Source organism: Nicotiana sylvestris, chromosome 1 (assembly GCF_000393655.2).
Source record: "Nicotiana sylvestris chromosome 1, ASM39365v2, whole genome shotgun sequence".
Lineage (NCBI taxonomy): Eukaryota > Viridiplantae > Streptophyta > Magnoliopsida > Solanales > Solanaceae > Nicotiana > Nicotiana sylvestris.
The window spans coordinates 107,339,626-107,363,056 of NC_091057.1; positions in this window are offsets into that span (position 1 = coordinate 107,339,626).

Below are 23,431 nucleotides of genomic sequence, written 5' to 3' on the forward strand. Positions count from 1 at the left end.
ATGGTTCCGTTAGCTCCGTTAGGTGATTTTGGACTTAGGAATGCGTCTGGAATGTGATTTGGAGGCCCATGGTAGAATTAGGCTTGAATTGGCGAAGGTTAGAATTTTGGCCATTTTGGTCGGCAGTGGAAATTTTGATATCGAGGTCAGATTGAAATTCTATAAGTTGGAGTAGGTTTGTGGTATCATTTTTGACTTGTGTAAAACATTTGAGGTCATTCGGACGTGGTTTGGTGGGTTTCAGCATCGTTTGTGGAATTCAAAAGTTTAGAAGTTCTTAGGCTTGAATCCGAGTGTAATTTAGTGTTTTGATGTTGTCTTGAGTGATCTGAAGGTTTGACTAAGTTCATATGATGTTATGGAACATGTTGGTATGTTTGGTTGAGGTCCCGATGGCCTCAGGTGAGTTGCGGGTGGTTAACGAATCATTTTTGGCCTTGGAGAGATTGCTGATGTCTGCTGTATATCTCTTTTGGTTTCCTCTTTCGCATTTGTGAAGAGTGTTTTCTGAGTGATGAGGATTTTGTTCTTCTTGTTCGCGAAGAAGAGGACACGAACGTGAAGGTATAGTCTATGTGTGCATCGTGAACGCGGGAGCAAGATCGCATTCACAAAGAGGAGTGAGGCAGTTGGGGACCTCATGTCCTTGTTCTACGCATTCACGAGGTGGTGGTTGCGTTCGCGAAGGTCTGAGCCGGTAAAGCATTGATTTCACGAGGCATGTGTTACGTTCAAGAAGCGTAAAGCGGAGAGGCATTCAAGTTGTCCTACGTGAACGCGAGAGGACAGTCGCGTTCACGAAGAAGGAAATTTGGGCAGATAGTGTTATATTCAAAATCGAGGGTTTAAGCCAATTTTTCATATTTTGAGCTAGAGACCATGGATTTGGGTGATTTTTTAAGGCATTTCAGGGAGTTGATTGGGTTAAGTGCTCTTTACTTAATTTTGGTAAAATTCCATGATTATATCTTGATTTCTTTATCTAAATTGAGATTTGAGGTGAAAAATTAGGGAAAAAGTGGAAGAGTTTTTGAGATGGAATTTTGAGGTTTTGAAGGGGATTTTGTTGTCGGATTTGAGTAAATTTGGTATGGTTGAACTCGTGAGTGAATGAGCTTTCAGGTTTTATGACGTTTGTCGAATTCCGAGACGTGGGCCCAGGGATCATGTTTTAGCCAATTTCGGGGTTTTAGTCTAATTTAGTAGTTTTTCTTGTGGAACTGATTCCTTTAGCATGTATTAATGGTATTGTACTGCTTGTGGATAGATTCGGGACATTCGGAGGCCGATTCAAGAGGCAAAGTCATTGTGGAGTAGAGATTTTCTCGGATTGAGGTAATTAACAATTGTAAATTTGGTCCTGAGGGTATCAAACCCCGGATTTTGTATCTTGTGACTATTTTGGAGGTGACACACATGCTAGGTAACGGGTGTGTGGGCGTGCACCGAGGGGATTGTGACTTGGTCTGTCCCATACAAACTGTAAAATGCCCCTATGTGTTATAGAAAGATTGACTGTAAATCATCCAAGATACCATGTTCAGGCCTTATGCTGGTATTGTTGAAACCCGTAGTGATCGTTTCTTGCTGTCATCTTACTATTTTTATTGATATTCCATACTCAGTCATGTTCATGCATTCTTATATAATATCTCAGTCTCTATTATTCAATTTGATGCATCATGTCATTTCTGTTGGGCTAATTATCCTGATTTCTGAGAGCCCAAGAAACTGGAGAGATTGATGACTGAGTAATGCCGAGGGCCTGATTGTAAGGATATTTATGGGATTGGGATGCAAGCCACAACATATTTCATTGATTATGCAATGATTGACATTGATATAGCACTTGAGCTGAAGGAGCCCCTCCGAAGTCTGTACACACCCCCAGTGAGCGCAAGTACCTACTGAGTGCGATTGCCGAGTGTTGAGCGATTGTGAGGAATGAGTGGCTGTGAGGTTGGAGTGATTGGGAGGACTGAGTGATGATTGCCCGAGGGGCAGTATATGATTTCATCATTATTACACATAGTTACCTTATATTCTTGCTTTGAAAACTGTTGAAAGATGATTTATCTGACTCTACTTGAACTTGAGTTAAATCAATTTATTTGACATAAACTTTGGATTGAAAGCATGCCTACACTTTACCAAATTTTTATAAAAATAAATTATATTTGCATAGCTCGTCACTACTTCTCAGTTCCCTATTTATTTCTGTTACTTATTGAGTTGGTGTACTCACATTACTCCCTGTGCCTTGTGTGCAGATCCAGGAGTAGTTGATCGTGGAGGTTGTTGATAGTCTTTGCAGCAGTTTGGAGATTACGAGGTAGCTGCCCGGCGTTCGCAACCTTGATTTTCTTCTTCCCCATCTCTCTTGAGTGGTATTTGGATTTCAGACTATGTTAAATCTTATTGTTGTCGGACCAGTTCTATTAGATGCTCGTGACTTAGTGACACCTCGATGTTTGGGGATTTTGTTCAGCATTTCCATATTGTGTTCAACTCTTATTTCCTTTTTATGAAAAATCTTGTTATAAAAAAGCTTTTTAGAATACATTTGAATGAGTTATTGAAGTATTGTGAGAGTCGCCTGGCCTAGTATCATCGATAGGCGCCATCACGAAAGGTTTGAGTTTAGGGTCGTGACAGTGCAACTCGATGATAAAAGATATAGCATAAATCAATGATTCCAAATAAGGATAAGTCAACAATGAAAGGGATAACAAAAACTTCAACTAAGGTTAAGCAATTACGGAAGAGATAACAATAACTTCAATTAAGGTTAAACAATTACGGAAAATGCAACAATAACTTCATTTAAGCCACATAAGAGTTTATTGGCAACAAGGTGTCACGCCCCGAGCCTGAGGGCGAGACCAGCACCCAGTGGCTCACTTATCCTTGCATACCACTTCCGACTAAGAGACTCTGAACATGTAATATCATACTTTGGCCATGGGCCACATTGCAAGATAATGTGTGATACAAAATATAAAGCTAAATAGAGAGCAACGCTGACTAAATGTCAACATAAAGCTGGGACGGCAAGGCGGTCATAATTACTACAACTGACAAGCCAACAAAATATATGTACATGGCCTACAAGCCCAACATAATGTACTAAATGACAAGATGTATCTACAAGCCTCTACTGATAGATGTACTATGATCGGAACAGGGCCCCGACCTACCCATAACCTATCTACATATATACACAAGATACACACCATACTGCTAGACCCGGTAACTCCAAAAGAAGGGGAGCTTACCGATAAAGTTGATCTCGGGCAACACCTACTGAGGAAGTCTACCCGTCTGTCTGTCTGAACCTGCATGCATGAAATGCAGCGCCCCCAGAAAGGGACGTCAGTATGAAATAATATACCGAGTATGTAAGGCAATATACTGAAGCTGAAACTGAACTGATAATATAATAACTGAGAACAACTGGGAGTCAAAGAAAATCTGAAGATATGCTCATCTGCTGATACTGACTCAATTCTCTCAATATAGTGAGTAAAATAGTTGCCTGGCCCATAAGGCTCGGCATACATATATATATCTACTCTGCCGTAGTAGGCTCGCTCATAAGCGCTCGGCCATACTAGGCTCTGTATCTCGACCAACTGGGCTCGCTCATATGTTCTAGGCCACAGTAGGATCGTCATATAACTTACCATCTGATCAGAGGTTTGCCCAATAGGGGCCTGCCCATCGATTATAGCTTGATGGTAACGGAAATACTTTTAATACTGTATATATATAAACTCTCTGCTCTCTTAACTGGAAGAAGGAAATACTCAACTGAATATGAATTCCTCATAAGTAGAATATGGTAATTTACAAAACTAGGAAAATATATGCAATTTGCGAGACTAGGAAAATATAAGTAAATTTTGGAATATGAATTTTTCTTTATGCCTCGTTATCAAACTTGTGTAATTACAAGATCATGCCAAAATGAAGGGAGGGCTTAACCTTAATATACCTGTTTCTGCAAAATTCTTGAACGAAATTTATACTTGGATTTGAAATTGGAACGAAATTGGTTTCTGATCTTCCGTTCTTGGTTTCAAGCCACAAGAAGATTATTGTTTCAAGCTTCTTAAATCATATGAATGAAATTTCTTTTGAATTTTTAACAAGCCTTGGCTTTGAAATTGCTTCTGTTCGTGAGTTTTAAACAAGAAAAGTAATATAACTAACTTATGCTATTTCCATTTCTTGATAGAACTTTTAACGTGAAAGGTTGGAAGATTTTGTCTAGTTTCAAAATATATCTTGAGTGGTAATTGCTTTAGTCATTACAAACAGTTATATTATAATTGGTGTCTTCAAGATAAGGCATAAGGTTGCCACCTCCCAAATAATTTTAAGAATCATTATCTTGGTTAGGGAGGGCTGCCACATGTCTCATAATTAATTTAAATTTTATCCACTTATTAGTTAATCGGGTAATGTCCTATTACCCGGTAATTAATCAATTACCCGCACAATTTAAAAATTACCACAAATTACTTAAAATTCTATTTAGTTTTAAAATACTTCATATATACTTTATATATTATACTAATGTGGTCATATTGTACTTTGCATGGTACTAGTTCCTAATTATCGGGTATTATCGCTCGACCTGTATTTTAGTCCAAATTGACCACTTTCAACGAAACTCGTTTTCTTTAATTCATGTACCCCTTTATCCTTCATAACATTTATTTATCGCTTGCTATAAATAGCGTAAGTACGTTAACGTCAAGATAATCTCATCCCTAAGTCTACGTCGATTAACCGAAGACGAAACTTTTAACGTATGAAAATGCGAGATGTAACATCCTTCCCCCCTTAGAAACATTCGTCCTCGAATGTTCAACTCCCTATGATCTATAAAACTTTGGCAAGGTCGCCTCTGTAACAACACCACTATCAATTCTCCCCATATAAGCTTAATAATTCAGTGACATACAGGACCATAATTATGAATAATGACAATGGCCTCACATGACCAATGATAATAACCAACACACGAATTTATACTTGTACCTTATGATTATGATGTCTCAGTCGGAACCTTCTCTGGAGGAGGAAATAGGTAGGGATATCTAGATTTCATGTTTTCCTCGGCCTCCTAAGTCATTTCTTCCACATTGTTATTTCTCCAAAGTACTTTCACGGAGGCTACCTCCTTATTCCGCAGCTTACGGATTTGTCGATCTAGAATGGCAACCGAAATTTCCTCGTATGATAAGTCCTCTGTAATCTGTACATCATTCGTGGGCACCACTCGGGTAGGATCGACAATGCACTTTCGTAACATAGATACGTGAAAAACTGGATGGACAGACTCCAAATCCGAGGGCAATTATAACTCATAAGCTACTCGGCCCACTCTCTGAATGATCCTTTAAGGCCCAATATACCTTGGACTAAGTTTGCCCTTTTTGCCAAATCTTATCATACCCTTCATAGGCGACACTTTTAAGAATACCCAGTCATTAACCCCGAACTCTAAATCTCGTCGCCGCACATCAGAATATGACTTCTGTCGACTTTGAGCTGTCAGCAGTCGCTCCCGAATAAGCTTTACTTTTTCTATGGCTTGCTGAACCAGGTCTGGCCCATGTAATCCAAATTCTCCAATGTCGAACCACCCTATAGGCGACCTACACTTTCGTCTGTAAAGAGCTTCATATGGAGCCATCTGAATGCTGGAATGGTAGCTATTATTATACGCAAACTCAATAAGCGACATATGATCATCCCAGCTACATTCCAAGTCTATTACACAAGCTCGCAACATATCCTCCAGTGTTTGAATAGTACGCCTAGCATGTCCGTCTGTCTGGGGATGAAATGTTATACTAAGACTTACTTGAGTCCCCAATACCTTTTGGAAGGACCTCCAGAAGTTAGCTGTAAATTGAGCTCCTCTATTCGAGATAATAGATATAGGGATACCATGCAGTCGTACTATCTCCTTGATATAAAGCCCCGCATAATCTTCTGAAGAATATATAGTTCTAACAGGCAGAAAATGGGTTGACTTTGTGAGCCTATCAATAATCACCCATATCAATTGAACTTACGCTAGGTACGAGGTAAGCCTACGATGAAGTCCATATTGATTATTTCCCATTTCCAAGTCGGAATTTCCATAGCCTGTAATAATTCACCGGGTTTTTGATGCTCAATCTTAACCTGCTGACAGTTAGGGCACTAAGCAACAAATTCTGCTATATCCTTTTTCATTCCGTCCCACCAATATATTTCCCTGATGTCATTATACATCTTTGTTGCTCTTGGATGGATAAAATAACCAGAATAGTGAGTTTCTCCCATAACCTGCCGACACAGCCCTGCAACATTAGGTACACATAATTGTCCTTGATATCTGAGGACCCCATCTTCTGTAATTTCAAATGGCGTCTTCTCCTTTTGAAGGGTGGTATCCCTATAATGAACTAACACAGGATCTTTGTACTAGCGTTCCTTTACTTCAGTTACTAAAGAGGATGTTGTCGTATCCTGAAGAGTAATTCCAATGTCACCTGAGTCCAGTAACCGAACTCCAAGACTAGCTAACTGATGAACCTCATGGTCTATTCCCCTCCTTTCTAGCTATAAGTACGACATGCTACCCATAGATCTATGGCTGAGAGCATCGGCAACTACGTTTGCCTTCCCCGGATGGTATAAAATATCAACGTCATAGTCTATAAGTAGCTCTAACCATCTCCTTTGATGAAGATTCAATTCTTTTTGCTTGAAGATGTACTGGAGGCTCTTATTATCTGTATAGATATCAACATGAATGCCATACAAGTAGTGCCTCCATATCTTTAGTGCATGAATCACCGCAGCTAACTCTAAATCATGGGTCGGGTAGTTCTTCTCGTGCTTTCTTAGTTGTCTAGAAGCATAAGCCACAACCTTACTATGTTGCATCAGTACACAACCCAATCCAATTCCTGAAGCGTCACAATAGATAACATAAACATCAGTCCCTTATGGGAGCGTTAGAACCGGTACTGAAGTTAACCTGTCCTTTAATGCCTGGAAACCCCGTTCACAAGCATCAATCCATTGAAACTTTTCTCCCTTCTGAGTCAACTTTGTTAAAGGTGCTAAAAGGGAAGAAAATCCTTCCACAAATCTCCTGTAATAACCTGCCAACCCCAGAAAGCCACGAACCTCCATCGGTATTGTCTGCCTAGGACAAGTCTTTACTGCCTCAATCTTTTGTGTATCCACCCTGATGCCTTCACTCGAAATGTTATGCTCAAGGAAAGTTACAGAGTTCAACCAGAATTCACACTTAGAAAATTTTGCATACAACTTCCTTTCTTGTAGAACTTTGAGCATAGTACGCAGATGAACAACATGCTCATCCTCTGAATGAGAATATACCAATATATCGTCAATAAATACAATTACAAACAAATCTAAGAAAGGCCTGAACACACGGTTCATCAAATCCATGAATATTGCTGGGGCATTGGTCAGACCGAACGACATAACCCAAAACTCAAAGTGCCCATATCTAGTCCTGAATGCTGTCTTCGGAATATCTTCATCCATAACCCTTACCTGATGGTACCCGAACCTCAAGTCTATCTTTGAAAAGCACTTGGCACCTTGCAACTGATCAAATAAGTCATCAATCCTCGGGAGCGGGTACTTATTCTTAATAGTTACCTTGTTCAGTTGCCTATAGTTGATACACATCCTTAGCGATCCGTCTTTTTTCCGTACAAACAATACCGGTGCACCCCAAGGTGAGGTACTGGGTCTGATGAAACCTTTCTCCAGTAAATCTTTTAATTGTTCCTTCAACTCCTTTAATTCGGCAGGTGCCATTCTATACGGAGGGATGGATATTGGTTGTGTTCCCGGAAGCAAATCGATGCCAAAATCAATCTCTCGCGCTAGAGGAATACCTGGAAGTTCATCTGGAAATACATCCGCCTACTCATTTACTACTGGAATAGACTGAAGTGTAGGTATCTCAGCATTTGCATCTTTAACTCGCACAATATGATAGATGCACCCTTTTGCGATCATTTTCCTTGCCTTTATATAGGAAATAAACCTGCCTCTGGGTGTCGCTGTATTACCTACCCATTCAAGGACTGGCTCACCGGGAAAATGAAATCTAGCTATCTTTGCTCGACAATCAACTGTGGCATAACAAGCTGCCAACTAGTCCATGCCCGTGATAGCATCAAAATCCAACATCTCTAGTTCAATTAGGTCGGCTGAGGTTTGACGACCACAAACTGTTATCGTACAACCTCGGTAAACGTGTCTAGCGATAATTGATTCTCCAACCGGTGTAGATACCGCAAAAAGATCACTTAGTATTTTAGGCACTATGCCAAATTTCCGCGCGACAAATGGGGTAACACATGATAAAGTATATCCTGGGTCAATCAAGGCATAAACATTGTGAGAACAAATGGTCAACATACCTGTCACCACGTCTGGTAAGGACTCTTAGTCCTGTCGACCTGCTAGCGCATGGATACAATTCTGGTTACTACTTGAACTGGACCCTCTACCTCTACCTCGACCTCTACCAGCCGAAGACTGAGACTCGTGCCCTGAAGGATGCACGAACATCGCTAATCCTGTTACTGAATTCGTTGGTTGCGCCATACCCCCAGAATCTTTATTTGGGCAATCTCGCATCATATGCCCTGGACGTCCACATATATAACAAGCATTAGAACCAGCTCGTCATTGGCCCAAGTGTCCTCGACCGCAGATGGCACATCGAGGCTGAAATGACCTTGTTTGTCTCAAAACTCATTGTTGCTACAAACTTGACGCCTGGGGGCTCTCACCTGGTCCTGACTGAGTATAGTGGTCATACCTGTAACCCTGTACCTGAGATGGCTAAGGTCTAGGTGGCTGTTTGAAGTACTGGGTCCTGTAGCTCCCCTGAGACTACTCCTTAGACCTGACAAATCTTGTCCTCATACGCTGCCCTGACTCAGTCCTCTCCGTACTCTACTATCAATGCCTACCCCTATCTATATTCTAGGCAAATTCCTGAATCCATGAAATATCCGTACTATCCTGTAATGCAGCGGTGGCACACGCCTCGGTCAACTCTGGGGACAACCCCGCTATAAACCTGTGGATTCTATCCCGCATAGTAGCAACTATGGATGGTGCATATATGGCCAATGAGTCAAAACAGAGACTATATTCTCGAACACTCATATTGCCCTGCTTGAGGGCTAGAAACTAATCGAGTCGGGCCTGTCGGATTTTTTGTGGTAAGTACTGGTCAAAGAAGGCATCTGAAAAATTCTCCCAAATAGCAGGAGGTGCATCACGTCCCCTGGACCTTTCCCATCCCTCATACCAAATGATGGCTATATCTCGAAGTCGAAAAGTTGCCAACTCAACTGCCTCTTTCTCCATGGCATGCATAACCCGAAAGATCCTATGAAGTTGATCTATAAAATCCTGCGAGTCCTCCCTCTGATCTATCCCCGTGAAATCTAGGGGATTCAAAGTAATAAACTCTCGGACTCTTGAACTCCCAGATCCCTCAGAAGGTCCTACACTAGCGGGTGCCCTACCTGTTGCTGGGTAGCTACCAACTGTGCCAACAAATGCACCGCACTCCTCAAGTCCTGATCTGATAGAAGCGGAGGGGGAACTAGATGTGTGGTCTCCCTAGGAATATCCTCAGGTGGCGGAGGAGCCAATAATCTCTAGGTAGGAGTCTCTCCCTGCGACTCCGATTAGGCCCCATCTGATAGGGGTACCCTGCTAGTCCCCTCACCTACTGCTGTTTCTCTCCTCTGGCTAGGCGTAGTCTTCCTAGTTACCGTCATCTATGCATGCAAATGTCAACACGTAAGTTTAAATCAAATTTCCTATAACTCAGTGCTACAACATGATTCAGATTTGAAAGAAGGGTAACCAACTCCTAAATGCCCTGTAGTCCCCTGCTTATATAATGTGGTCCACCACACATCTATAAACAAGATACTACTAAACACGGCTTGTAAATTCTCTAGGATAGAACTGCTCTGATATCACTTTTGTCGCGCCCCGAGCCTAGGGGTGAGACTGGCACCCAGTGCCTCACTTATCCTTGCATACCACTTCCGACTAAGAGACTCTGAACATGTAATATCATACTTTGGCCATGGTCCACATTGCAAGATAATGTGTGATACAAAATACAAAGCTGAATAGAGAGCAATGCTGACTAAACATCAACATAAAGCTGGGCCGGCAAGGCCGTCATAATTACTAGAACTGACAAGCCAACAAAATATATGTACATGGCCTACAAGCTCAACATAATGTACTAAATGACAAGATGTATCTACAAGCCTCTACTGATAGATGTACTATGATCGAAACAGGGCCCAACCTACCCATAACCTATCTACAAATATACACAAGATACACACCACATTGCTAGACCCGGTAACTCCGAAAGAAGGGGAGCTTACCGATAAATCTGATCTCGGGCAACACCTATTGAGGAGGTCTACCTGTCTGTCTGTCTGAACCTGCATGCATGAAATGCAGCGCCCCCAGAAAGGGACGTCAGTACGAAATAATGTACCGAGTATGTAAGGCAATATACTGAAGCTGAAATTGAACTAATAATATAATAACTGAGAACAACTGGGAGTCAAAGAAAATCTGAAGATATGCTCATCTGCTGATAATGACTCAATTCTCTCAATATAGTGAGTAAAATAGTTGTCCGTCCCTATAAGGCTCGGTATACATATATATATTTTCTCTGCCATAGTAGACTCACTCATAAGCGCTCGACTATACTAGGTTCTATATCTCGACCAACTGGGCTCGCTCATATGCGCTCGGCCACAGTAGGATCATCATATAACTTACTATCTGATCAGAGGTTTGCCCAATAGGGGTCTACCCATCGATTATAGCTCGGTGGTAATGGAAATACTTTTAATACTGTATATATATATAAACTCTCTGCTCTCTTGACTGGAAGAACGAAATACTCAACTGAATATGAATTCCTCATAAGGAGAATATGGTAATTTACAAAACTAGGAAAATATATGCAATTTGCGAGACTAGCAAAATATACGTAAATTTCGGAATATGAATTTTTCTTTATGCCTCGTTATCAAACTTCTGTAATGATAAGATCATGCCAAAATAAAGGAAGGGCTTAGCCTTAACATACTTGTTTCTGCAAAATTCTTGAACGAAATTTATACTTGGATTTGAAATTGGAACGAAATTGGTTTCTGATCTTCCGTTCTTGGTTTCAAGCCACAAGAAGATTATTGTTTCAAGCTTCTTTAAATCATATGAATGAAATTTCTTTTGAATTTTAAACAAGCCTTGGTTTTGAAATTGCTTCTGTTCGTGAGTTTGAAACAAGACAATTAACCGAAGACGAAACTTTTAACAAATGAAAATGCGAGATGTAACACAAGGGTAGGACATTAATCAATCAAATTCAAATAAGATACCTAAGAGTGGATTTAGTAAATGGATGATTTAACATGATAAGACAACTTAATTTTTAATGAACATAAGAGCCTAAGAGCCTAAAATGGTCAAATTCCCACAAATAATCCCGAGTATGTACTCATCACCTCGCGTACATGGCCTTCACATGACACAATTAGCAAAAATGACTCAAATCCTAACGGTTAGTTCCCCCATACAAAGTTAGGCAAGATACTTATCTCAAAGAAGCTAAATTGATACTCTAAAATGACCTTCTCGTGTGAAAAAACCTTCGGACGGCTCAAATCTGGCCAAAATAACTTGACATCATAAATAAAATCATAAGAAACAATTCCAAATAATAAATCTTTGATCTCGAAAGAAAAATAAGAAGTCAGCTCAATTAGTCAACCCCAGGCCCGCGTCTTGGAACCCGACCAAAGTTATAAAAATCCGAATATCCATTCGATAACGAGTCCAACCATACAAGAATTACTCAAATCCGACTTCAAATTGCCTTTCAAATCTCAAAAATTTAGTCTAAGGAGTTTTCCTAGTTTTACTGCAAATTTCTAACTTAAATCACTAATTAAATGATGAAAATAATGGATTCATGAACTATAATCAAATTGGGGTAAAGAACACTTACCCCAATAAATTTCTTGAAAAAACCACGAAATATTGCCTCTAACCGAGCTCCCTAGGTCCAAAAATGAGTAATGAAATCAAACCCTCGATAATATACAGTCTACCCAAGCCTTTCCGCGCCTGCAGAATAGTAGCAACATCTGTGGCATCGCTTTTGCGTCCAAAAACCCGCTTTTGCGGAGACCACTCATTAGCTGACCCCTCGCACTTACGGACCTTTTCCTCTTCTCCGAAACCGCAGGTTCGATACCCAAAACGCTTCTGCTCTCCAGCTCGCTTCTTCGTCCAAGATATCGCTTCTACGAAGTCGTAGATGCGCCCCAAATTTCCACATGTTCAAAAACTCCAAGCTCAGCCATTTCTCGCAGGTGCGAACACAATTCCTCTTTTGCGTCAATAGCACCTGCGTAAATCAATCGCATGTGCGCAACCTCAGTACCAACAGCTACCAACAATGCAAATATGAAGGAAAATGACCCAAAATTAATTCGAAACACGCCTGAGCCCCTCGGAAGCCCGTCTGAATATTTAAACATAAAACGGACCTACTCGAGCCCTCAAATCACACATAACAATGCCAAAACTATGAATCACACCTCAAATCGAACTTAATGAATTTATGAATTTTCAACTTCTACAACTCGTGCCGAATCATATCCAATCAACTCGGAATGATGTCAAATTTTGCATGCAAGTTCCAAATGACACAATAGAGCTATACCAACTTCCGAAATTAAATTTCGAACCCAATATCAACAAAGTCAACTCTCAGTCAAACCTCTCAATCTTCCAAACCTTCAACTTTCCAAATTTTACCAAAATGCATCAAATCAACCTACGGACCTCCAAATCCGGGTGCACGCCTAAGTCCAAAATCACCATACGAAGCTATTGAAATCATTAAAACCATTTTGAAGTCATCTACACAAAAGTCAAAATCCGGCCAACTCTTACCTCTTAAACTTCTAAAACATAAATTGTTCTTCCAAATAAATTTTGAATCATCCAAAAAACCGAGCCGGACCATACACGCAAATCATAAATATAGAATACGGAGCTACTCGAGACCTTAAGCCACCGAACGGGACGCAAATTCTCAAAATGACATGTAACGACGCGATCGGTCATTTGGGCAATTGCACTTTGCTTGGTTGTTTGAGGGCATGAGTAGCTCTGTAGGAAGTATTATGACTTATGTGAATCGTCAGGTTATTCGAAATTGATTTGGAAGAATGATTCTCAACTAGAAGCTTTAAATTTGAAAGGTTTGACCAAGTTTTGAATTTTTAGAATTTAACCTCGGATTGGATTTTTGATGGTTCCGTTAGCTTCGTTGGGTGATTTGGGACTTAGGAGCGTGTCCGGATTGTGATTTGGAGGTTCGTATTAGAATTTGGCTTGAAATAGCGAAAGTTGGAATTTTGGAAAGTTTGACCGGGAGTGGATTTTTAGATATCGGGGTCGTATTTTGACTCTGGAAGTTGGAGCAGGTCCATAATGTCAAATATGACTTGTGTACAAAATTTGAGGTCAATCGGACATGATTTGATAGGTTTCGGCATCGGTTGTGGAAGTTTGAAGTTTCAAGTTCATTGATTTCGAATTGAGGTGTGATTCGTCGTTTCGATGTTGTTATGTGTATTTTGAGGCCTCAAGTAGGTCTGTGTTATGATATGAGACTTGTTGGTATGTACGAACAGGGTCCCGAGGGGCTCGGGTGAGTTTCAGATAGGTTTGGGTTGTGTTGTGCTCGTTTTTTGATGTTTCGACGTCGTTTTTCAAGCACAAATGGTACTACATTAAGCAAATGAGCTTCGATTTCTGTTTTTATTGAAGCATTAGATTTGTATTGTAATTACGGATCCATATCAAAAATAATCATCGAATTTGGACATCGTGAGAATTTTATGGTCATTTTACTAAGAATTGGGTTGCTAGATTTTTCAGATTAATTACGAAATTGCCATTGAATTCATATTTAAAACTCTGCACTATTTTCAAATATCGAAACCAACATATATCCTTCATTATAATGTTAAATTGAGTGATTCAAGAGCCTAACTTGACTAAAATTTCACAAAAAATCCATTGGAGGTATCATAAATGAGTTTCAGAATCATTTAGCACAAGAATCGAGGTAGAATAGCTGGCAAAAAAATATATAAAATAAAAGTTTGTTCATTTGATCATATTTTGAGTTGGGGAGCTCGGATTTGGGCGATTTTGGAGGCGATTTTCACCATATGTATTGGGGTAAGTGTTCTCTACTCGGGTTTGGTTATATTTCATGAATCCACCTTCCTTTTTGGCATTTGATTGATGATTTCAAAGTGAAATTTTGGAGTTTTTGCCTAAAGTTTCATAAAGTGAATTTTTAAGTTTTGAACATCAATTCGGAGTCGAAATTGGATGAAACTAGTATGGTTGGACTCATAATTGAATGGGTTGTCGGATTTTATGAGTTTTGTCGGGTTTCGAAATGCGGGCCCGAGTTGGGCTTTTTTGCCAATTATGGGCTTTTGATTAAAGATTCGACCTTTTTCGATTGGGATCGGTTTCTTTAGCATTATTTGTTGTATTTGAGTTATTTTTGGTTAGTTTCGAGCCGTTCGGAGGTCGGAACTCGCGAGATGGCATTTTTGGAGCATTGCTTGGCTTGCTTGGTATTGGAATTGGCTTGTTTGAGGTAAGTAATGATTGTAAATCTAGTCCTAAGGATATGAAACCCCGAATTTCATATTGCTTTACTATTTTGAGGTGACAAACATGCTAGGTGACGGGCGTGTGGGCGTGCACCGTTGAGGATTGTGATTTGGTCAGTCCCGCAGCAACTATAAAGTTGTGTATTTGACTTAAATTATATGATAATTATGTGTTTTAGAAAGAATTTCCTATAAATTGGGATGAATACCATATTTGGGCCTTGTGCCAGAGCTGTTTGGACTCTTAAGGGCTTTTCTTATTATCCTCTCACTATTTTTGATTTAAGATTTATACTCAGTCATGTCGTATGTACTGCTTTCATAACTCAATCTTTATTACTCCGTTTTGATGCATAAAATGATATTTTTGGGCTGAACACCCTGTTTTACTGATAGCCCAAGTGGCTTGAGAGGTTTCTGACTGAGTGAGGCCAAAGGCCTGTGTTGTGAGGATATTATGGGATCGGGCTGCACGCCGCAGCATGTTGTTATTGATTCATGATTTTTGTGAGATCGCGGGCCTGATTTATTTATGCCACGAGGTGGCTTGTTATGAGGCCGAAGGCCTGATTGATTTATGCCACAAGGTGGCTTGTTATAGCGCTTGGGCTGTAGGAGTCCCTCCGGAGTTTGTACACCCCTAGTGAGCGCGGGTACCCTGAGTGAGTGATATGATATTTTGCCCTAAGGGTTGTTCTTGATTCATGTTGTTCCCGATGGGCTATTTACGAGCGATTGTGATGTAATGCCCGATGAGCTGTATATGAGTGACTGTGAGGTTTGCCCGAGGGGCTGTTTATGATTCATGTTCGCCCGAGGGGGTGTTCACGAATGATGTTCGCCGAGGGACTGTTCTTGATTTATGTTGCCCGAGGGGCTATATACGAGTGAGTTTTGTCGGACGGGCTATTTATGTTTTCATCATTTTTACTCACTATTTCATCACTTCATTGAAAACTGTTGAAAGATGTTTTAAATGGTTTTACTAAAATTGGATTTAAATGAGCTGAGTTGATTCGAAATTCTGATTTTAAAAGCTTGCTATATTTTACTGAGATTTCATGATATGAACTGTATGTATTTTATTGCTCGTCACTGCTGCTTAGTCTCTATTTACTTTATTACTTACTGAGTTGGCGTACTCACATTACTCCCTGCACCTTGTGTGCAGATCTAGGTATTTCTAAACCCGGTAGTGGGTATTAATTACTCAGTGGCAGGTCCATCGAATTTAGTAAGGTAGCTGTCTGGCAATCGCAACTCTGCTTTTCTCCCTCCTTATCCTCCCTTAGTTGTATTCAGTTATTTCCAGGCTATGTTAGTCTTTATGTTGTCAGACGGTTGTAATAGATGCTCATGACTAGTGACACCTCGATGTCGGGGCTTTTTTTCCGCACTGTTGTTTTGATTTAAACTCTTTATGCAGGTTTATTGTTAAATAACTTGGTTTTGTCTTAAAAATGAAAATATTGATTTGTTTTGGTAGTGTGTCAGCTTGCCTAGTACCACGTTAGGCGCCATCACGACAGGGTTAGTTTTCGGTCGTGACAAGTTGGTATCAGAACCTAGGTTACATAGGTCTCACGAGTCATGAGAAGATTTAGTAGAGTCTTGCGGATTGGTACAGAGATGTCTATACTTATCTTCGAGAGGCTGTAGAACCTTTAGAAAATCCCACATTCTTAAATTCTTATAGTGCGGCATTGATTCAGCTTGAAATGTAACTCTTGAAATTCCTTCCATGCGTTCATATGCGCGCATGAGCGCTCGGTATCAGTTGTGCATCAACGGCTTGTGATTCCCTGAATAAGAGGCGAGATGTGATTTTTGTGTGTTGATGTTGGGCCAGTCTGGAAGACTTGGGGACGGGCTTTGCCTGTAGCTTGAGCATTGAGGTGTTGATTGTGTGAGCGTGCATTTTTTGGATTTATATGTTCGGTAGTGTCCCTATTAGTGGAAGTGATGGCTGGATGACTACGTGATGAGTATGATGTGACTGTGAGATGTGTTCATATGATTTGGATATGACGAAGAGGGTTGCTTGAGGGTAGAAAGAACTATTTTGTGCTTGATTTTCATCTTGATTTGATGTATAACCCCGAGTTATAGGTGTATTGAAGGATCTTTTCATGTTGTTTAGTTGGGGAATGAAGTAGATTTCATGTCGTGATATGAGTTCAGACTCTGGAAGATTAAGTGATTGCGTGATGTTTATGACGGTGGAAGGGTATAAAGAGATGTTAGTTTGAGATGAAGCAGGTGGGCTATCTCCTGCGGTGTGTCCTGAGGGCGTGTAGTCCCTATGCTGTTTTGTAGTGAGTCCTCCTTTACCAGTGAATTATATGTGCTGCAGATTGAGTTTGGATTGCGTATGAGAGTTGTCTTGACTGTTACGAGGGTGAATGCGAGATTTGCAGATGATTTGAAGTACTAGATATAGTTTGTGTTACACGAGCTTATGAAGGATTTAGTTCAATCTCACTATGGTATAATGGCAGTAATAGAGTATGGGCATTGTGAGTTTTTTTTATGTGTTTTGACCTATTGATTTGAGCAAAGTGGGGGAGTCTGCTATTGATAAGTTGATTGCGCGGCTAAGTGTAGTATCAGTTTCAGTTTGAGACATACTGGCGAATCAGTTGTGGCTTACAGGGGTTGAGATCGAGGATGACTTGAGTAAAGGAAATTTTAGATAGGGGTTATGTTATGCATTATGGGTGTAAAAGAATCATGGAATGACTTGAGTTGTTATTGGTGAAGGATGTAATGTGCATGGAGCAGGAATTTATTGGTTGCATTAAGGTAGGGTTACTTCCTGGGGTGTTGGAGTGCTAATGGACCACAGGTCGTTCAGTGTGTTTGATCAGTCTAATTGAGCTTTGAGCAGAGTGGATGACTCTCGAGAACGGTTCTAATGAATTCAAGATTTATATGTGGTAATTGAGAATTTTTGCGGGTTCACATGTGGCTAGAAGCTGAGAGTTGCATTGGATGGTGTCGAGGCTCGCAGTATTTCTACATCGTTGTGGATTCTACATTTCAGTATCACGAAAGTAAGATGAACAACTTGAAATTCATATAAGGTCTTTTCGGAGTGAGTATCTCGGTTGTGGTCCTTTTGGGGTGCTTAAGAGAGCATTCAACGGCTTATGAGCCTTAGAGATAATGGTTTGAGAAATAAGATATTTTATTTACTAGAATCAAGATGAAGAGAAAACATTCGGTAACTTCATGTCGGAATGAGTACAATTACCATAAAGTTTTTGGTTGGGATTCAAAGACTCATTACAAGTAATAGTTACGATGTTCTGCATCAGGGATATTAAAAGTTATGTCTGATAGTCAAAGATTTAATGGGAAACTCGAATGTATTCCTACAACTTTGGGGTCATGTGCGATTTGAATTAAATTCAAGTATTGACGGAGAACAAGGAAGTACTTTAAACTATACGTGGGATTAAGTGGAATAAATGTGTGCACACTTTAGAATGAGATGAAATAGAAAAGGGTAATGTAATGCGCATTTTTTAATGAGAAAAGACTCTTCTATACAAAAAAAATAAATAAAGTAAGCCAGTAAAGGGCATGGGTTCAAAGAAGAGCACTAATATTAAAAGGGTGCAAGTACCATCATGATAACAGTGACTCTCGACTGTTGTAAAGTTATGGGCTACGGTAGCATATCTATGGTGAACATGGAGATAAATGCAATCCCAAGTTATGGTAGAAAAATATCACAAGATACTCAATAGGGTCAAGGAATTGTTAAAAGTTAAGAAATAAAATTGGAACACGTATGTCCGCAATTAGGTGGCAAACTAGTGTCATGAAATTGAATGAAGTGAGTTGAATTGCTTTTAGAATAAACTTGTGGTTAATAATAGTTATCAAGTTATGAATCTAGCATGAGCTCTAAAGGTATGAGCGAAAGTATGAGTATTAAATTACCATATGATGGATAAATCTGAGATAAATATCTTATTAATCTTTGGAAGGAACGAAAGGATATTCCAAAATAGTTTTGATGATTAGAGAATATTAAAAGTCTTAAGTGGGAAAACCTTTCTTGGAAACATGACTCAAACAGAGCAACAGATTAATTTGAAAGTATTGTTTATAAGAAAATTTCGAGACTATGAGTCGGAATGGATAAGTTTACAGGTACCAAGTGGGCAATATAATTTTTCTCTCACCAAGCATGAGTCATAGCTTTGAGGAAGCTGAGAATTTAGGTAGCATGAAAATGTGCCATTCTATGTTATTCAAAAAAAATTATTAAGGACGTCCAATCACAGAGAGATTTTTGGTTTATTTGAAGATACTTTTCAGGTACAGGTTGACGTATGCATGACTAAAGAAAATGCATGCATGTATAATAATGATATGGGAGCTATGTGTAGTAGTTATTATTGATATTTAACGGTATTCATATATGTCACTAGTTAAAAGTTTTAAAGATTTATATTTGATGGACTTATGGTATATGTACGGCCGAGTGGGGTCAAGATGATACATTATATTGTGTATTGTTGGTTGTTGAGCGATATTGTTATTGGTGCCCGTGTGGGGGCTTGTTTTGGACAGGTTAATATTTTTGGATAGTCCTTGTTATAGGAGAAACTCTGCCGAAAATTTTAAGAATTTGTAAAGATAGCCAATTTTTGAGGGCCATGAGTAAGTTGAGATTTTGGAAAGAAAGTATAAAACCCATGTAGTCATAAGTGCATATGCATAATGGTTGGAGGTAAATGGATGATAACTCTATTATGTGAAGCGACTTGTAAAATATTCGAGGATGAATGTTCTTAAGTGGGGGAGAATGTAGCACCCCGAAAAATTTCGAAGTACTTAAGCGCTATTAAGAAAGTTGACGTGTGCTAATTGTACTATTTTGTGTGCAGACGAGGACGATTAATATGATGGATATTAACTGAATATAATAATAAGTGTACGATGTGTATTTGAAGTGATATAATTCATAAGGAGATCCCTTGGGGCAAATTAAGATGGAAATTATATGTTAGACTAAAGTTCCAAATGAGTACGCACAAGACCTAACTTTGGACGAGTATATCTACATATGTATAAGGAGTTATGTGATGTACACTATAAAATGAAAGGTCGTTGAGTATATTTTCTAAAACTTCAAACCGTTCATCATTTGGACTTTCCTACAAGAAGTTATGACCAAATTACCAAAGGCTGGCGGAGGAGTGTGCGAAGCATCCGAGGTTGTGTCCAAAAAGAGGGGCTGGCAGTGAAGTGTTGCCGTAGCGTCCAGGTCAGCATCCGAGCTTCGAAGAGGAGTGATCTACGGATGCTAAGCATCCGAGTCCGCGTTCGAAACCTAGAAATCTAGGTCTATAAATACAAGGTTGGGGGAGGAGAGTATTTTGAGTATTTGGGGGTTAGGGTTCTTGAGGTGAAGGGGCGATTTTTAGCACAAATCAAGTCCAATCATCTAAGGTAAGTTGTTAATGATGTTTTGGGTTGATTCCTACTCAATATACATGAGTTCTAACATCATTCTAACATCTAAATTCTAGATTTCATCATCAAATCCTCAAGAACACAAAAATCACCAAAGTTGTGATTTTTCAAGATTTATCTACTAAAGGTAATTTCAATGCTTCAAACTCTTTTATTATGAGTAGGTAGAAGTATTTGAAGTATTTATTACAAGTTTTATTGGTGGAAAGATTGGATTATAAAACTCTAGTTCATGGCATGAATAGTATTTTTGAGAAAATAATAGAGAAGATGAATGGTGAATCTTTGTGATGAAATTGATTGAATACAATGAACCTATCAAATTATTGTTAGCAAAATATGGAATTGATCTACTAAGTAATCATCCGAATTGTATATTGTGCAAGTTTTGATTATGGAAGATGATGAATAGTAACTTGGTGGCGTTGGACAATTGATGTAGTATCATTAATGACTTCGAATGGGTATTTAAAATATAAGGATGAAGTTGAATGGTCTAGCTTGTAAATGTATTTGGCGATTTGAGTTATTGGAGGCGTGTAGCCAATTTATGAGCCATATATGGATATTGATATATATAAATATATTAGGTCATATTTTGATGTAATTAGGATATCTAATTGTAGATATCGACTTGTTGGTGATGTTGAGCTTTTTAATCAACATCGGAATGATGGAAGAGGATTGAAAGCTTGTGAATGTTAATAAAGCGAAAGCGAGGTAAGTTGATTAAAACTTACTCTTCTTGAGGGACTTTTTTCTAAAAAGCATGTTTTACGTCAATACTTAAGTTGTTTGAAAATGTGCTTTCGTGTTTGTGGGGACAAACAAGTACGGATGTCTCCATGTACTAAATATTATGTTGCATATGTAGTGTCATGTCGTTTTGTAAAAGTTTATTTTAAATCTTGTTGAAAAAATGACACTCAAGGTAAATGTTATAAGTTTTTATCAAAACTTACGTATTGACAAGAGTATACGCATTTGAGTACTAAAGATAAATTTTCACGGAAAGTTTTTCTTTTAAAAATTAATGTGCAGAATAGCTCTTGTGGTATCTTTTAAAGATTGATGTTAAATTGCTAAAGGCTTTAGCATGTAAAGGGTTGTTTATTTAATTTTTATTCAAATGATTTAGATTTTATATAAATGCTATGATTTGATAAAAATAGATCCTTTGAAGCTACTATGCTATGAATCTATTTTTGAAGTATCAAATGTTTTGGGAGTTACTTGTGTTCACCGAGATTGACTTCGGATATATTGTGTTCGTCGTCATGAAACTATACGTGCCGGTGTAGGCGTAGACGGTCACTTTGTGGTATAGACTACGGCAGAGTGCTCTCCCTCGAGAGGGTACTATTTTGTGCTATTATTAGCATGGCTGAGTCGATTCGTACGGCACTACGATGAGACGACCTGAGCAAGCATAGTATATGATACTTGCCGCTAGGTACATAACCTAGTTGACCTTCTTATGTCAATGATGGTATAGTACTCCCATTGAAAGGTAAGGATGGTTTTCTTATGATTAGGCCTAAAGAGCCGAAAGCGATTTCGATGATTTAAAGTATATGAAATGATTTTGTACGATTTATCAAAAATCTTGGATTGATGAAAATGATTTAAAAGTTTATATTGTGAGTTATATTCACTTGGTTGTTATTTAAAATAACAAGGGTCATGAATAGATAAAATTTCTTATTATTTTATATCAAATATTGGTGCATTATTTTTATAAAGTTTGTCCCAAGAACTTAAGTAGAGAGAGTCTATGACACTTATTGAGTACCGCTGTGGTATACTCAACCCTAAGGGGCCCCCTCCAGGGCCATGCTTACTTTACATGTTTCAGGATGATGTATGATACGTGGAATACGGTCAGGCCAGGATGACTCTCTTCCCGAGGTATTATGAAGCACCACTTTTATTTCGTGGTAGCTATCATGTTCTTCCTTATTTTATTTTGTTGGAATTACTCCAATCGTTGATTCTATTCTTTGGTGTAGAAGCTCCATAGATGGTTGTGAAAGGTTGTAGTAATGGGGTTGTACATGACATTCATGAAAGTATATTTATTTTACTTACTCTCATTGGTATTATCATGAAAGGGCGTCATGTGTGATTTTGAATTGGAAAATATTTTATCATTTAACTTGAGAATGTATATGGTTTTCGAGGAGCTTCTGCAGTTAAATTGGTTTTCATGCATATGATTTGGGTGCATCATATGAGTTGGTTCACTCGGGTCGGATAATGTACCGGGTGCCGGTCACGTAGATTTGGGTCGTGACAGTTTATTGTTCGCATCTTTGAACTTAGAACAATTAGGTTGTATCTTGTAATCTCTGAGGACTTGTACTGACCATTTATATAGAGTTTAATGCCTTCACATGTGCGATTCTTCTTTACACTTGGTTTATATCGTAGTTGAACCTTTAAATTCCCTCTCTTCCTTCACTTACATGATCACGTAGGACAATTATAATCCAATAATTCCACATAGCGTGAATTTTGGCCGGGAATCACAGTTGTGGACCTCGAGGAGTGTCTAACACCTTCTCTTCAAATATAATTAAGTCCCCAATCATTGGTGACGTGGACTAGTTAAACAGAGTTATTTGCAAATAGGTGCCCTAATGCACACTCAAATCGTTAGATAGCGACTCCTCTTTTAATACTCATTTAAAAGAGTTGTCATACGTTGAAACCCGCTTTTGCGATAAAACAGGACGCTACAGTTGTTGTTGTTGGTGTTATTGAGGAGGTTCTTATAGGACATGTTCTCACAATTGAATTAGTTTGTTTTAATATGCTAAAAACTGTTTTAATATATTTGGATGCGCTTTGATCCGTTTTATTCTAAATTATGGTTCAACAATAATTAAGTAATTGATATATTTATGTCTGATCAATAACAAAGAAAAAAAAAATCAACTTACAGCAATTTCATTTCAACTGTATGCACTATGGAGCTACACTTCAAAAATGGCTGCTTATAGTTGTGCATTTAGGTTATATACTTTCTACAAGTGATTTTAAATAAATTTTCAATGGGCAATATTATGTTATCGAGTCAAACACTTGTGAAGTAGATATCTTTATTCTACATTTTG